Below are 18458 nucleotides of genomic sequence, written 5' to 3'. Positions count from 1 at the left end.
GTTGTCAGAATTTAAGGCCATGGCACTGGATCTTCACCACTCTTAAGACCACCTCCTGCCAGGACAACATCATCCCATCTCAATCAATGGCACAGGACAAATACTGAATTCTGTGCATGATCAATGGATGATCAATGCATAAGCCATTCAAGACGTTTTTCACAAAGCCTCAAAAATCAGCCAGATACTTCATCTGCCAAGGAAGTCAATACTTGACCTGATGAGCTAACTACAGCTCCATCACTGATGTACCCTTCTTTGGAAACATCACTCATAAGACTAGCACCATTAATTTACACAAAAAGATTTTCCAACACAATGAACTTCAAAATCGCAAGCCTGTATTCTAGCCGAATTACAGCATCGAGACTGCCACGGTCCAGTTCATGGAGGGCACACTCCTCATCATGGACAAAGGGGACAGTTGCCTTCTGGTTCTGCTTGATCTCAATGGCGCATTCAATATGTTAATTCACAAAGCACTGCTCACCACCGTGTTCACATGGATTGGAATCAGTGGTGCTGTGCTTCGATGGTTTGAGTCCAGCATCACCAACATACACTACCTCATCCAGATGGGTACCTGAGGATCACAACAATGCTCAATGACATGTGGCGAGCAGAAAGGGTCCACCCTCCACAGAGTCAACGCCAACATCTATATGTTATATGTTATCGGGGAGAAGGGACTGCACGTAGTTCCTTCTCCCTTTCCATGGCGGCCTGCCGAAGAAAGGAAAGGAACTCAGCGGTACGCGGAGCTCGGACTCACATGAGGTGTGTCTTTGTCGACCAGGTAACAACCCAGTGAGGGTCAATCAGATTGATTGTTACGAACTGATTGTCCCTCGCTGGGTAGTAATGCATTTTATACCACATTGTGATTCTGTTTGGATGCCCTGTTGGAACTATGGGCCCTGAATAATAGGGGAACTGGGTTTGGTAAGTGGAGATAGAGGAAACAAGCAATCTAGCTTTGCTGTTTTTGTTCTGTGCCATTCGGAAATACCAGGGTAATGTGTGTGTAGGTCTGTGTCTAGTTGACGTGTGTATAGTGAGGTATCTGCATCCACAGGGGAGATATAGGTGCCTCTAGTGAGAGAAAGGTTATTAAAAAAGTCTCTTTTGCCAATATTGTGACAGGGATGTTTTGGTCCACTTAGACCTGAAATATGTACTGTATTGTTAGTTCTGGGAATGGTCGCTTTGATGGCTTTGCATCAATACGTTGACACATCTCTAAGGATCAGGATGTTTGTTACCCTTCGATTTGAATTCATACACTAGTGTTTTTTCTGCCATTGAGTGTTATTTCTCTTTGTGGTTGCGTGCTGCCAATATTGTGCCTGTGTGTTGCTTTTCCATGCTTATGGTGATACATTTTATCTTTGTTTGTGATTGTTATTCTTTTCTAATTGCATTTTATGTGTTGTTTCTGCTTTCTAATGCAAAACAGATAAGTTCCCAATTAGCAAACTCCTGTCCCCTGCACACTGTCTGAGGCTAAATAAGCTAAAACGTTTTACAATCAATGTTTACACATTTCAGAATTTCTTAGTGCAATACGTAAATCAACATTATTCTTATACCTGAGGAGAGGTAAATAACGTATCCATCAGTAATTAAGCTAGCAAACATTTTTTGTTAGGTTTTTCCACAAAGTTTTTATTGATCCAAAAAAGGGGGGTTGCCCAACGCATTTCGAGATGAGTTCTCCTCTTCAGGGGCTGATCAAATCTATTCAGACTTTAAATCTATTTAAAAAAGAATCAAGCAAAAATGTCAATTAAATTATGTACTTATTGAGTAATCTGTGTATTGAAAATACAGTCATATGAAATTATTGAGAACAAAAAAAATTCAAAAGACAATTCAAAAAATGCTCACAAACAAGATTTGATCTTATTTTGTAGGTTGTCAATTCAAAATAGTAAGAGAAGGGATACATAATCTGGTTGTAACCACTAAGCTGATGGCTTATCACTATATATGTATGTCAAGCAATTGACTGCTAAGGCCGTTGAATTCATCATCCCGATTTCTATAATGGAGACTAGTGGACAGTCTGTCTCTAGGCTTTTAACATCCATGACTTAGTGCCTCTAAACCCTTTTAAGTATACTAGTTTTAGAAAAAGTGTCATTAGTTGGTATTATTGAACTGGTGCTCATATCTAAAGAATATTAACAGACATTGGCAGAGTGTTTCAAGAAAAACTGCTGAGGATATTGAAGAAAGGGTGAGTGCAATGAATAAATGGGTCATAAGAAATTAATTGGGTTACCTCTAATGTCATGCTGTCACGTAATAGTTCATCTGATCCATCAGAGTAGGAAATGGTAAGGGACACGCTCATCCATACCTTCTCTAAAGAGAGGGAAGACATTTTGACATTGTGTATGCTAATGTCTTTTTTAGCTACAAAAAAAAGAATAATCTTAAGGCATTCCTGGGTACTTACTTGGGGATAATTGAAGGATTGGCTAGCCAAGGTAAGAGACGCTTCTTTTCTGTGGACAGGAAGCTTAGATAAGTCTGTTCACGAGCAAAAAAGGCCCGAAGAATCCAGGTGGGCTGGTATTATGCGGTATTTCTGGTCACCTATAAGTAAGGAGGAGGGTCATTGTAGGCTAGATGAAGTAGAGATCTAGGAATATGTAGGAACATATCAGTAACTTCTGGGTCCTGAGGAGATGTGGAGGCATCACCAGTAACGCTATGATGATGTTCCTAAACAAAAAAATTGCCGTATTTGTATATGGCGATTTAATATGATGTCATCACGTTCATGATGTAAATGACGTTCGTGAAGTGTATGACCTCATTGTTGTAAACAAACGTCGGGTCATTGTTATGTCGCCCAAGAACATTTGAGATTGCTGAAATCGTAATAAATTGTTCATTGGTTCTATGTGGGGTCAAACAAATATATTTAAACCAATGTTGATACTAATCATGGGGATATTGTGTCAAATAAGTAAAGAAGTATACAGTCCCCTTTTTAAAAGAGTTGTTAAAGCAACTTCTACTAATGGGGTACTGGGTCCAAATGCAAATGGGGTACTAGAGTGTAAATGAAAATATATTCAAGAAACCTAATGTTACATCTGGTTCTTGCTACTACGTTTAAGTGTGGTGTAAATAAATACCAACACTAGCAATGAATAGAGATACCTATTAGGCTTTTGCATTACAGAAGGAGCGGTCTGTTAGGGATTAGCTGTCATGTGGCGGCCTTGGAAGCTATGGTATCATTGGAAATACAAGTCATGAATCTAGGTTACCGGTCTAGACTTCACTGAAAATGGCTGCTGCCTCTATAAGGGTGGGCGAAGCCTAGAATGGAGTGCGTCGTATCTGTTTTCTTTCAGCTGGTTCTCCTGTGTCTGCTGTGCGAGTGTTAACATTCTTTCCCCGTTATTCTTGTCTTCAGTTCTCTGTTGATACTTACTGCCATTCTTGCTATATCATTCCTTGTCATGGTTAAGAATATTATACGTGCTGCCTGTACACGTGAACCTGTCCCTGCCCTTAATAAACTGCTTCTACACCCATGTACTAAACGATGTTCCAAGTATGTGCTGCCTGCCTTCAAATGGGGCCAGCCGATTAAGAAAGTTCGGCAGTTCTGTTTTCCTAGCAAGTGGAGGTTGCCTTGGAAACTTGGATCTCAGCTGCTAGGAAGTAGAAGCCAGCGTCCTGGACGTCGACGTTAGGCTGACGTGATTACTCCTTTTTAGTTTCGCCCCTTCTGAGCTTTGTTGCTTCTGAATACGCTGATATTTTCTCATGCCTGAAGTTACGTGTACCTTGCTTTCTCGTCTTGTTCTTTTGGTATTTTCGAGTGCTTTTCTTGTCTTGTACTTACCCTCTTTGACCCGGATTGCTCTAACAACTTTGCCTCTGCCTCCTCCTTGAATTTTATGGACTCATCGGTTACCAAGACTCGGATTGCTTTCCTGGACCGCTCTCGTCTACCCCCTGGTTTTGTATGCTGCCCGTCAAGTTTTCGACTCAGATTACTCCCACGACCTTGCTTCTGTCTTGCTCCTGAAATTTCGGCATTGAATGCGGAACTGTTTTCTTGAGATTGCTTCACCTAGTGTCTTCACCTCCGGCTACTTCCTGCAATTATTACTGCTGTCACACACTTGGACTAGAGACTTCCTATGGTGTGTGCTTAGGCATACTCGTTCCGCCGGGACAGGTTTTGGGACTTATTAGGCGTCCACGTTCCTACGGGAATAGCTTGCATTATTTGGAACTTTGTTCTACGAACTTTGTCTCACCTTTTGGATCATTAAGACTCAAAGAATTCTGGTGGTAAGATATAATCCTCTGTTTCCTCCTGCCTCTTTTCTTACCATATTTCTTACTGAACTATTGTACGTTTAATTTCAGACCCAGCTAACCATTGCTGTGCTAGTGTTGAAATGTAGACCCCAATTGAAGTCCTGCATAAATTAGTACAGGTTAGTGGGTATATTGTTTTTTGTTAACTCTGAAATACGTATTGATATTGTTCACATTAACATTACGTGTTTCCTTTGCAGCCACAGTGTCTCGGGGTATCCAGTCTTTCAATTAATTGATCCTTCTGCATGTTTGTTTTTTCATTCAGAAGGTTACATTAGTAGGAAGAATTCTTCTTCACGACGGGGTCAAGTTTTGGAAGGAATAGTCTGCCATTCCTGTACTTTTCCCTGATTATCCAACTCTGCTGTATTTCTTTTCAGTGAGTTATCATTTAGAGCGGAACCTGGTATCGGCTTTCTTATCCTTCTAGCGTCGCCCTCCCTAGGCGATGCTTTGGTCTTTACATATGGTTTTCCATCTTCCGCATCTCGCGGTTCTGTTCTGTTTACTCTGAACAGTTCTTTCACTTACCTACTGCTATCCGTCTCCCGCGCCTCGCGGTCCTGTTCTGTTTACTCTGTAAACGCTTCTTTCACTTACCTGCTGCTTACATCTCCCGCGCCTGGCGGTTCTGTTCTGTATACTCTGTTACAATTCTTTCACTTCCCTGTTGCTTTCCGTCTTCTGTGCCTCGCTGTTCAGTTATGTTTTCTGTTTCCTAATACACTTGGTTATTTACCGGCTCTCCTTATTCTTAGAGCATCGCTATCTGTGTAGTCTTCATTCTTACTACCTGGTTTCTTTGCCGCTTTGGTACTTTTACTTCACATTCCACCTTTGTTGCTATTGGAACTCCACGGTTCATCTAAGGATTCTATGCTATCCTGGAGCTGAGATTTTTTTCAAGTATTCAGAATTACTTACCGGAAAAGACTTACCACTTCTATTGGACTATTGTCTATGAATTTAAGGTACAATCCGGGGCTTGGTGGTCTATCCTGCCAAGGTGGATTCCGATGGAGCTCACCCGTATTTGCATCAAAAGAAGGAGAAGAAGGTGAAGGAACCTCGAAGACCCCGAAAGAAGAAGGATTCCATAGTCCTCGACGGCTTGGTGGAAGACACAGGTGGGGAGGAATATCGGGAGGGATTTGGAGAGCCTGACATTAGCCATAAAATGTCCTCATACAGATGATAATTAATCAGCACAGTCTGCACACCAGACTATATATGCCCCATCTATTGATGCGCTTAGTTAAGTAAAAAGTTGTGACTGTAGCAGTGAGTAGAGGTACCACTATAGCGTCCACTTTTAAGAAAGACTAATGTATCATGGGGTGTGTCTACGAGCCTCATTTTGAGGAAGGTTGTTATTCAGTATAGGGGCTATGTAAACCATAAAGCAATGACCTCTAATGAATTTAAATGTCCTATAGCTTATGTGCTGTATCATGGCGAGACACTAAATATCAGATTCATCCACAGATTATGGAAGGATGTTCGATATCTGACAAAAAAATTTTTAAGTAACTAAGGCAACATGTCAAATGTATCTATCCTGTCTTATGTAAGGAGTGCACAATCTGTACATCTTTACAATGTATAACATCCAATATGTTGCTAGCATGAATATATACTGTCTCCTAAAGGGAGTGCAGAATCTGTTCATTATAGTCATGATTTTTGTATACAAGACAGCAATTTGACGTGTGATTAAAGTCGGTATCATTTCTTGAGGTTATCTGTTATTAGTGTGTGGATCTCCATTTAATTAGACTACGTCTCAGAAACAGATATATTTAGAGCAACACTTTCAGTTCACAGTTGGTTCAATATGCTGCTTGACCTCTAACACAGGGAAAGTATCAATAATAAGGTCTGACTCAAATAATAAGTTAACAATCTCAAAGACATCAAGTTCATGTTAATAAGTTGTCAATAAGTGACAAAAAGATGCCCTAGATGAAAGTTAAAGGACAATGTACTTATGGCAAAATAATAGACATTTAGGGCCTCATTACACGGTAGGCGGTAGGGATTTACCGGCACCGGTAAAATACCGGTACCGGTAAATACCTGCCGCCTTACTATGAGGTCCCTTAGCGGGTTGGAGTTTTAACGCCTGCTTTTTGCAGGCGTTAAATACCAACCCGCTAAGGGACCTCGGAGCTAATTACGGCACCGCAAAATTGCGGTGCCGTAATTAGCGCCTTCCCCATTCCCATAGAGCCCTATGGGGCAGAAATGGGAATGGGGAAGGGCAATGGCGGAAGGGGGATTTACCGCCCCTCCAACCTTGGGATGGGGCGGTAAATCCCCTTTCCGCCAAGGCGGTGCCGGTATTATACCGGCATGAGCCATGGCGCTAATAGCGCCATGGCTCACCGCCTACCGTGTAATGAGGCCCTTAATGTCTGGTGGTAAAAGTGTGAATAGTAATGGTTGTTATTAGAGCACAGTTCTAAATGTGAGGTTTAACAGGAAGGTTGTTTAAATGTTGTCAAGAGAAGCCCTCGATCCAGTAAATACTTGAAAATTATACAATGGGTATTTTGGAGTTTTTCAATTGATTAGAGGAATGGGCCTAAGTAATAATCTTCATTAAGCCCGTGTGGTGTTACTGCATCAAGTTTATGAATCCAAAAGAGTTCTCTCTGTGCCAATATTTTGGCCAAGTTACCTCCTCTTGGTAGCGGATGGATTACTTCTAAAATTACCCATCTGAGTTGACAGATGCTGTGTCCATTTTTCTTGAATTGTCTAAACACTGGGGATTTGTTTTTGCATGTTCTAATGTTGGACTTATGTTCCATCCAATGCTCTTTGGCTTTTCGGATAGTCTTTCCAACATAATATTTGCCACATGGGCATTGCAATGCATATACCACATTCTTGCTGTTGCAGGTAGAAAAATCATTCAGGAACACCTTTTTACCACTGTTAGGGTGTCTGATGTGGTTGCCTTTGATGATATGAGTGCAATGGTGACAATTAAGGCATAGATATGTGCCCTTCTTTTGTTTTCTCAAGGTAGTTTGGTTAGACTTTCTTGGTTTTTCTGCTCTGATGAGGCTGTCCCTGAAGTTTTTTCCTCTTTTATATGCTAGCATCGGGGGCTGTGGGAACAACCTATGCAGGTTGGGGTCTGATCTTATGAGATCCCAATTTCTGTTGATCATTCTTTTTATTTGATAACTTTGACTTGAATATTTAAGGGTATGAATCAGTCTTGCCGGCTCCTTCTTAGGTTGATCTTCCAAAAGATTGGTCCATGACAGGGGTTCTGTACTTTTGATGGCTTTATCCAAAATTTCCTCAGGAAAACCTCTCTTCTTAAATCTCTGTTTCATATTTTCATTTTTGTCTTGTAGACGTCTAGTGTCAGAAGTGATTGTTTTAAGACGCAGCATTTGGCTGAAAGGTAAATTGTCCTTAAGATGTGCCAGGTGAAAGCTCCCAAAGTGCAATGTGCTGTTGGTGTACGTGGGCCTTCTGTAAATGGTGGTAATAAGGTCCATCCCTGATTTCTCAATGTTCACATCCAAAAAGTGGATGCTAGGTTGGCCTGTTTCTAAAGTAAAGGTAATTCTCTCATGGCAACCATTAAGATATTGAAAGAATTGTTGAAGTTCTTCAGAAGTGCCTTGCCAAATTCCAAAGTTGTTGTCGATAAATCATTTCCAAAAAACAATCTTACTTCTCTAAGGGTCTTTGTTGAGTATGTAGGTCTGCTCGAAATGGAAGATAAATATGTTAGCATATGATGGTGCTACTGCTGAGCCCATTGATGTTCCTGCAATCTGTAGGTAATACTTTCCCTTGATTCGGAAGTAGTTATTGTAAAGAATTAGATTGATCAATTCAATAGCAAATGTTTTTTGAATCAGAGTTTCTCTATGTTTCAACAAGAACCATTCAAGTGCTTCTATACCATGACTATGAGGTATGGATGTGTATAAAATATTTACATTAAGTGTAAATAGAATCACTGAAGGATTTTCAATACATATCTCTTTGAGCAGTCTAAGAAAATGTGACATATCCTTTAAGTAGGTAGATGTTAGTTGTACCAAAGGTTGTAGCGCTCGGTCTAGATAAATGGCTGGAATACACATTCATTTCCCGTGACAATTGGTCTGAATGGTGGATTGGTGCTGTTCTTGTTTATTTTAGGAAGAGAATAAAAAACAGGGGTTACCGGAAATTTTTTGACCAGAAATTCACTTGTTTGTTCTGTGATCCATTTCATGTTTTCTGCCTTGTCAACCACTTCCTTAATGGTTTTCTGTATTGAAGAGATTGGGTCCGAATCCAAAACAAGATAACTACCTTGATCATTTAGCAAGTGGAGACAGCCTTTATTGTAAAAGTTGCTGTCCATGAGGACCACTGCTCCCCCCTTATCGGCTGGTTTAAGGGTGATTGAGGGGTCTTCTGCCAACTCCTTGATAAGCTTGAGTTGTTGTTTTCTGACATTGACTTTTATCTGACGCAGTATACTTGAGACATCTCAGGTCCTTGGCTGTTTTGAGGTTGAATAAATTGATGACAGGGTGGTTAATCTGTGGATGAAATTAGCTTTTGTTTCTCAATTCTAAGTATTTATATTTTTACGTTGTTCTGTCGACTCCAGAAGTGAGTCAAAAAATACTTTGAGCTCCATTTTTTCGTATCAATTTAAATAGATTTACTTCCTCCTCAAAATGTGTGGTGTTGTTAGTCGGAATAAATGATAAACCGACATTATGGGTGTCCATTTGGGTTTTTGTGAGTTGTTTAGATGAGATGTTAACAATGATAGAATCCGTTATTTGTTTTTTTGACGTTGCTTTATTTTTCCCTCTTCGGGTCTTCCTCCTCCTAAAAAAGGAAGTTTCGTCCCGGTTCTTGGTGTTATGCTTATATGGGCTGGTGTTGTTGCATCTTCCATGGGGTCTGTGTTGTTGTTGGTATCTGACTAGGAATTTCATTCTCACCACTGGTGACGCCACTAGTATCGCTATTATTGGTAGGACCTGATGGTTTAGGTGGTCTTATTGGTCCTGGCCTTGAGTTATTGTAAAAGTCTTGCCAAGTGTACACTATGTCGCGTACATAATCCAAAGTGTCTCGCTGAAATTTCCTGATTTTACGCTGTTCGATATCCTTTTTATATATATCCAATTTCCTATTAGTGTCCTCAAGAATGCTTTTTAGATCATCATCTGATTTGAGTTTGGAGAGTTGTTGTGTTAATGTGTTATGTCATCTATTTCTTGGTTAATCGATGATAAAGATTTGGCCAGTTCTTCGATCGTTAACAGGATCAGGTCAAGGGAACACTTATTCAATATTTGTTCCCAACGTTTCACAAATGATTGATTATCTTTGCACAGTGTAGGGCGGAGATATACGTGTAGGCCTTTTAGGATTTTTTTGCTCGTATAATATTGAGCAAGAGTTGTCACATGAAATTTTTGAGAAATTTCTTTCCTGATCCATGTTACCGAATTAAGGTTTATGAACGCAATTGAGAGGATACAGTGTCAGAACTGTGATACATACATTGGTTGGAGAGGTGTAGCGTTCTGATGTTTTATGTCTGTTGGGAGTGGTTGCCCAATGGTGTGTGTTGGTAGTTTAGTTTGTATCTGTATCATATGTTGGAAAGTAGAACGTGAGCGTGTTAGTGGGGGGACCAGTTGTGGAGACCCCGATTGGCCTTTGGAGCACCTATCTGGTGTGACCTTGCCAGCCTTCATGTCGGGGTGCACCTCAGATAGGGTAGGTGTTAGACAAAGTCCTGACATACCCATAGTGGGCTTATAGCTTTGTTTGCATATAGCATGCAGAGATTGTCCCTATATCACAGAAGAGAAAGATAAGGGTCGTAACCAGGAGCAGAAAGATATGGGTACCAGGTACCAGTGGAGTCATTTCGTTGGGGGAGCCAGGAGTGGGAAAAATCACATTGGAGCGAGACGATGGCAGCAGCCATTAAAGAATTACCAGCTATGGGGACCACTATGTAGGTATTATGGTGGAACAAGCAGGGGATGACAACCATGACAGACGACAGCTGGTAGGTATCAAGACTAATATGAGTGAGTCAGCAGCAGGTAGTACAACAGAGCAATCAGCAGAGTAACAATGACAGTTGCGCAATATAACAGTGGATGCCCCCAGGACAGAGTCAGAGTGGAGGGAGCATATCATTACAGGGACATCACATATCAATGCTATCATGGCATAATTACAGTGGGACATCTATTAGCAAAATTACATTATGGAACATTTCAGTGGGAACAAAGGTGCAAGAACTCAATAGGGCAACATTTCAGTGGGACATCTAGAAGCCAAATCACAGTAGGGACTCATAGGAGCAACATCACAGTGGGGCAAAATGAAAGTGGGACGCATAGGAGCAAAAGCACAGTGGGTCAAAATTACAATGGGGTATCCTAGCAAAATCACAGCTGGGCAATATTACAGAGGAACAATTTGGAGCAAAACCACTGTAGGACAGTACTATGATGGGATACCGAGCAGTAAAATCACAGTAGGAACTAATAGGAGCAACATCACAGTGGGGCAATGTAAAGACTGGAGGGGGGTGTCTGTAATTCTGCTCTCTTTATGGTAGAGGAGAGGCACAGAGGACCCCAGCCAAGATTCTCTATAGGGTAGCAATAGACGAGCAATCAAGGCCTAGCTTCTCGGGAGGTGATGCAGGCTGGTTCTTAAGTACAGTGTAGTCCCCAAGCCCCCACAAAGGAATGTCCACACACTGTATTACTGAAAACACAGTCTTTATATAATTAATATTCAAAGGTATGTACACTGTCACAATAACGCACTTTGTACTCAGAAATCAACAATGGTAAATATATACAATTCTAAAGTGGTACCACCAATATTACCAGATCTCATTAAAGTGCATCAACTATACTGTTAGAATGTCACACAGATCAATAACAAGGAAACCAGCAATAGAGAAAAGAGGGAAAGCAAGATGGTTGAAACAATAGGCAGAATACTGGCTTCTACCATTAAGCACAGTCCTGTGTGGAGATCCCCCCACCCGGGCAACCTGTAAAATAAAGGTATATAGCACAAGCCCAGTCCATATATTGCTCAATAGTCTTGTTCTCTCCTATAATGTTTTTACCCCCCCAATGTACCTGGTGGAGTAGAGTTCTTTGAAGAAGCGTCGACGGATCCTTCTTGAGTGACCCCCTTTCAAGCAGAAGTCACGGATCGTCGAGAGGCTTCGAAGAAAGTGAACTTGGCGTTGACGGCGTCGATGAGAAGTTCGAGGGTGCCGAGACCACGGCGTCGATCCAGGCGGTGCTCGTCGGCGACATCCTGCGAGGATGAGGTGTGCGGGGCACCTCAGCATTTGATAGTTCTGGACCGCAAAGAGTTTCAGAACTGTGGCCCAGCAAGGACGTCGAGTTGTCGAAGTCTTTGTGGCCTTCAGATGGTGGGAAACCCACTGGTGGATTCTCCTCGGCGCGTCGGCGGCCTTGACTCTCTCCGGCAGGATAAAACGGTTGTCGGTGCGGACAAGGGAGTCATTTGATTCAAATATTCTTAGGCAAAGGAACGGGCGGCCCCGGTCGTCGGCGGCACGGCGTCAAGCGGTCCCCTCTTCTGGGGCAACACAACTTCGACGGGCCTCCAGCGGTTACACAAACCTGCGAACCCTGGTCGACGGTAATGGACTTTGACAGCGGCAAAGTCCTGGTGCTTCACTTCATTCTTCTCAGCGGTCCTGTCTCAGGTCGGCAGCCTTTCGAGGGTCTGACATCCAGGGAGCTTTGGCGAAGGTAAGCAGTGCTCGATGGTCCCTCGGAGCACGGGAAGAGAGTGCCTTACCAGGTCCTCCCTCGGATCAGTCTTCGAAGAATTCGGCGGCTTTCAGATCAGATCGAAGCAAATGCAACAGCAAGTCTTCTTCTTCCAGCTGGGCGTCAAGGATCAGCAGTTCCAGTTACTCTTCAAGTGTAGACACAGCTTCTGAACAATTTCCAGTGGTGAGAGGTCCCCAGATATACTATCCTGTCTCTCATCCACACTGCTGGGTCACACTCAGCAGCCAATCATACAAAAGGGCATTCATGCAGTCAGTCAGCCAATCAGGCACACAGTGCATTCAGGCCATCCTCCTCCCTCTCAGACACTCACAACAAGGAATGTGGATTGGGACAAGTACCCAGCCATTCAACACTACACACTGCATTCAGGCCAGTTTTGGGCAGGGCTGTCTCAGTCTTTGTCTCTCATACCAGAAACCACACAGCCACAACAAGTAGTGCATATTGCTCACACACTCCATTCACCCAGGTCCCACCCACAGGTTGTACCCACAACATACAGTCACTGGGAAGGCTCCAGCCAGTCTGGACTGGACTTCACAGCAACACCATATATGGAACTTCCACCCAACAGCAAGTCAGGGGGAAGGGACAGAGTCAGGGCTTCCCAGGACTTTTGGAAAACAAGGTAACAGTCAATAGAAAGCAAGAGTCCACAGGGGCCATCTTGTTTCCTATCAGGAATCAACTGATTCCAATGTCAAGGCCTGGGTATCCCAAAATGTAGGATACACAGAGCACCTGTCAATTCAGCATGGAGCTGCCACCAGCCCATACCCTGCTCTGCGGGCCACCCACAGGTGCCCAAAAACATACACTAGGGCCACAGGGTTGTGCCCCCACACATGGGTGCCATAAGGGTATCCCATGGGTCTGTACACCAAACCAAAAACAGGAAGAGCTGCACTGCCAGGAGTCCCACATGGACTCCTGGGCAGAAAACAATACAGAACACAAATGAAAAAGGACTACAGGACAAGGATAGGGAGGCCCTGTCCCTTCAATGCATTTCCAGCATCACAGTCACCCCCCCCCCAGACTGAGGTTAGGGTGCCTAATCTCCCACGAGATAGACACCCTCATCCAGACGGTCAACATACCTTCTGGAAAAAGGCCATCTGCATTATCGTGACTCTTCCCTGGTCTGTGCTCTATGGTGAAGTCTAGCCCTTGCAGGGTAATGGACCACCTGATCAGTTTCGGGTTTTTACCCTTCATCTGCATAAGCCACTTCAGGGGCTTATGATCTGTTTGGACCTTGAAGGTAGACCCCGTAAGGTAGGGCCTAAAACGCTTAAGGTTCCAAACTATACTGAAACATTCCTTCTCAACAGTAGCCCACCTAAGTTCTATACCCTTGAGTTGTCTACTGATGAAGATGATAGGATGTTCCCTCCCTTTGTCATCTAACTGGGACAAGACAGCTCCAATTCCAGTGTCGTAGGCATCCGCCTGGACGATAAAAGGTCGGCAGTAGTCAGGGGCACACAACACAGGTGCCCTACACAGACTTTCTTTCAAGCCATCAAAGGCCCTCTGACAGTCTTCAGTCCAATTAACCTTCCTAGGTTGTTTGGGTGAAGTCAGAGCATTCAGGGGTGCAGCTATGGTTCCATAGTCTGCCATGAAATTGCGATAATACCCAGTGAGGCCCAAAAAGGCTCTCACCTGGGTTTGAGTAGTGGGAGTCTCCCAGTCCTGTACATCCTGTACCTTACTGGGGAGAGGTTGGCTTTGACCCCCTCCTACCTCATGACCAAGATATGTGACTTTCCCCTGAGCTATCTGGCACTTGGTGGCCTTGATAGTGAGGTTAGCCCTTTTCAAGGCCTGCAACACCTTATCCAGATGTGTCAAATGCTCTTCCCAGGTGGAACTGTAGACGGCAATGTCATCTAAGTAAGCCACACAAAAGGCTTCCAGCCCACTGAGCGCATGGTTGACCAATTTCAGGAAGGTGGTAGGGGCATTCTTCAACCCAAAAGGCATGACCCTAAACTGGTAGAGTCCCTCAGACGTTGAGAATGCTGTCTTTTCCTTGGCATGGTCCGTCAGAGCTATTTGCCAATAGCCTGAGGTAAGGTCAAAGGTGCTTACAAATTTGGCAGCACCTATGGTGTCCACGAGCTCATCAGCCCTGGGCAATGGGGGCGCGTCCGTTTTGGTGACGGCATTGACTCCTCTGTAGTCCACACAGAACCTCCAATCCTTAGTACCTGCCTGGGAACCTGCCTTGGGGACAAGGACCACGGGACTGGACCAGGGACTGGTTGAGGGTTCAATAACACCCAGATCCAACATCTTGGCGACCTCAGCCTGGATGTGGTTCTTAACAGTATCTGACATACGGTAGCTCCTGCTTTTGACAGGCACACTGTCACCAGTATCAATCTCGTGCTTACACCACGGTGTAAGGCCTGGCGTCAGTGAAAACAGAGAGGCATACTGCTGGAGCAAAGTCCTGCAGGCCCTCTGCTGCTCTGTTGTCAAATCTGGAGAGAGATGCACTCCCTCCACTGAGCCATCCTGAGGGTTGCTATGCAGCAAATCAGGAAGGGGCTCACTTCCATCCTCTTCTTGCTCTGAAGCTAGCAAGAGACATGAGACTTCTGCTCGCCGGTGGAAAGGCTTGAGCCTGTTAACATGGAATACCTGAGGTGCTACCCCAGAGGCTCCCATGTCAACCAGATAATTGACCTTGCCCATCTTGGAGATTATCCTGAAGGGTCCAGTCCATTTATCTGCCAACGCCCGAGGCTTGGTGGGCTCCATCACGAGGACCTCCTGTCCCGGAGTCCAATCCACTTGCGATGCTTTAAGGTCATGCCAGTACTTGTTCAATTCCTGGCTGGCCTTGAGATTAGCTGCTGCCTGACCCATCATCTGTGTCATCCTCCGTCTGAGGCCAAACACATAGTCCTCCACTTGCTTGGCGGGACCTGGAGGGGTGGCTTCAAAGCCTTCTCTGATCAAGGCGAGGGGCCCCCTCACGGGATGTCCAAATAGCAACTCAAAGGGGCTGAAACCAACACCCTCTTGAGGTACCTCTCTGTAAGCAAACAGCGGCATTGGCAGGAGGAGATCCCATTTACTCCTTAGGGGCTCTTCCAAAGCACCTATTATGCCCTTGAGAGTTTTATTAAATCTCTCAACCAGACCCTTGGTATGGGGATGGTAAGAGGTGGAGAACTTGTAGGTTACTCCGCACTCTCTCCACATGGTCTTCATGTAACTAGACATGAAGTTGGATCCTCTGTCCGAGACAACCTCCTTAGGGAATCCAACACGGGTGAAAATGCCCAGGAGAGCCCTGGCAACCACCTTGGCCGCCGTTACAGTCCAAAGGGGTATAGCCTCAGGGTACCTGGTGGCATGATCTACCAAGACAAGGATGAACCGATGTCCACCTGAAGTGGGAGGGTCCAGGGGACCAACAATGTCGATGCCCACCCTCTCAAATGGTGTGCCAACCACTGGCAATGGCTGCAGTGGGGCAATGAGACTGCCTCCAGTCTTGCCAGACAACTGACAAGTTGGGCAGGTCCTGCAGTGGGACTCCACTTCTACTCCCATCCGAGGCCAGTAGAAATAGGCCGAGAGCCTCTGCTTAGTCTTCTTGGTACCAAGATGACCAGCTAAGGGCACCTCATGCGCCAACTGCAGTAGGAAGGGCCTGTAAACCTGGGGTACCACCAACCTCTTGAGGGTACCAGGTTCAGGCTTAGTGGGCTCACTAACAAGGAGCTCACCCTCCCAATATATACAGAAGGTCCTAGGCACTTCTCCTTGTGCCTGGGACAGGGCCTGTTTCCTCAGACCCTCGAGAGATTGGCACTCTCTCTGTCCCTTACAGAAGTCTGCCCGGGAGGGTCCCCCTTCAGCTAACAAGCATTGAAGATTGGGATGATCCTCCGTGTTGAGCACCTCTCCCACAGGAGAGTCTTCTGGCTCTTCTCCCACAGGAGCTGAGACGGGGTTTACCACTGGACCCAGCCCGTCCGGAGCATGGATCCCAATGGGTGCTGTAGGAACAGCAGGAAGAGAAGGAGTCCCCTGCACAGAGGTGCCCTTCTTGTTCTTCCTTCGTCTTGCCTTAGGCCGCGCCTTTGGCTAGGGTACCTGACTCACAGCCAGACCCTGTGTCACCTGTGACCTAGTGACTGCAGCAGCATTCATGGGAAGACCATCCAAGATCAACCCCAACTCTACTAGATCATTACCTAACAGAATGTTAGCAGGGACATTGTCCTGAACCAGGACAGGAAGCTTTGCTGTCTTGGCTCCAATTACGAGTGTAACTAAGGCTACAGGTGATAATTTGGGAGGTGCACCAGCTAACCTGGTGGTTCTCAGAGGAGCACCTACATAGTCCTCTGGCTTGAGCAGGGTCCTGTCCACCACTGTCATGCTTGCCCCAGTGTCTCTCAAGCCAGTAGAAGACTGGCCGTTCAGGAGGACACTTCTCAAAAACCTACTGGTTTTCTGAGGGATAGTCACCAGTACTTCTGCGTACTGGTCCCAGGCCCCAAGGGACACTAAGGAAATCTCTACAGGAGCACCAAATGTGATCCCTGTAGAGGAGGGGAGGACAGTGGCCTCCACCTCAGACATGGGGTAACGGTAGGTTAGGCTGGCAGCCTGTATTCCAAGTGCCTTACCTTTACACTTGGAGTCACCCCTCTTTTGATCCAGAGCCCCACAATCCGAACAAGTGCCAGGAGTGCGGGATACTGTACTGGAACCACTGGGAGCCTGCTTAGCAGCAGGTGGACCACTACTCTTATTCCCACCCACAGATGACTTATCCCCACTAGATATTTGGGTCTTAGGAGAGGAGGGTTTAGGTTTACCCGACTGTGACTGCCTTTGGGCCTCCTCAGCTTTCTGAGAGGTCCCCTTTTCTTTGTCCTTGTCCTTCCCACTGGAGTCCTTAGGGGGCACCCGGTGGGAGACACACTTGTCAGCCAACCTAGCCAGTTTAAAGGGATCCAACATGTTCTGGTCAGCAACATACTGACGCAGCTCTGGTGAACAGGCTTCAGAAAAATGCTCAAAAAACAGCAGGTGGGACAATTCAACAAAAGTTTTCACCTTGTAACCATCAATCCACCCCATCATGTTCATGGGGTCAACCCAAGACACATTCTCTATTTTCTTAAATTCCCTGAACCTTTTAAGGTATTGGGTAGGTGTATTGCCAAACATGGCAATCAAAGCAGATTTCATACACTCATACTGACCCCTGTCTTCCACACTCAGCTTCAGAATGCAGTCATACCCAGTCTAAAGCACTCTGCTTAACAAACACTTAGCCCAATCTCTTTTGTCAACATCATGAATTGCACAAGCCATTTCAAATGCTTCAATCCATTGGAGGATATCAAAACCCTTCACAAACGCACCAACGAAAACTTTCATAAGCTTGGTGGCTGGGGCCCTGCCACTCTCAACTGGTTTAGCTGAAGTCTCCACTCTAGCTTTCTCTAGCTGGATTCTATGACATTCAGTGTCCTTGTCTTTGAGTTAAAGATCCCGATTCTTCAGTTCCACTTGCTGTGCCAGCTCCTCTTTCTAAAGTTCAACTTCTATCTCCAACTTGCGGTATTCAAAGGCCAATTTCATCCTTAATAACTCAAGTTCTATGGAATTGCTGGGGGTCGGAACAGAGGCAGCAGGAATGGTGGCATTCCCAGAAACAGATTCAGCAGATGCCCCAGGGGCAGAGTCCTCATTGGTTGCATTCCCCCCTCATCAAGAGTTTCACCATCAGTCTGGTAGTCCACCAGGGCAGCTATCAGCTCAGCCCTAGGCTTATCCACAAAGTCTAACTCCCTGGCTTCACCAGCACTCTGGAGAGCCTCTAAGCTCATCCTAGTCAATTTTCCATTTGCAATAGACTCCATTGTTTGTAATGCAGTTATTTTGTACACAACCAAACCTTAATTTAATAAAGTGCGGATATTTTGTAAGTGGCACGTTTATACACTGATTCTTAAAATCATAAGCATCCCACTGCTGCCACCAGCGTAAAGACTGGAGGGGGGGTGTCTGTACTTCTGCTCTCTATATGGTAGAGGAGAGGCACAGAGGACCCCAGCCAGGATTCTCTATAGGGTAGCAATGGACAAGCAATCAAGGCCTAGCTTCTCGGGAGGTGATGCAGGCTGGTTCTTAAGTACAGTGTAGTCCCCAAGGCCTCACAAAGGAATGTCCACACACTGTATTACTGAAAACACAGTCTTTATA

The 18458-nt window shown here is 44.9% G+C and overlaps 1 long non-coding RNA gene across 1 annotated transcript in view; it reads right to left on the bottom strand.

Moving 5' to 3' along the window:
* Positions 1 to 1641: 1641 nt before the first annotated feature.
* LOC138471786 (uncharacterized) overlaps positions 1642 to 18458 on the bottom strand; it is a 70876-nt gene continuing 54059 nt past the window's right edge. Inside the window, exon 3 of the long non-coding RNA XR_011268511.1 lies at positions 1642 to 1754. This is a non-coding gene — a long non-coding RNA (uncharacterized lncRNA). The remainder of the gene's footprint in view (positions 1755 to 18458) is intronic.

Source organism: Ambystoma mexicanum, chromosome 8 (genome assembly GCF_040938575.1).
Source record: "Ambystoma mexicanum isolate Mex_15411 chromosome 8, UKY_AmexF1_1, whole genome shotgun sequence".
In the NCBI taxonomy this organism is placed as follows: Eukaryota; Metazoa; Chordata; class Amphibia; order Caudata; family Ambystomatidae; genus Ambystoma; species Ambystoma mexicanum.
Note: the sequence above shows the minus strand (reverse complement) of the source record. Positions and strands in the feature narration are given on the sequence as shown.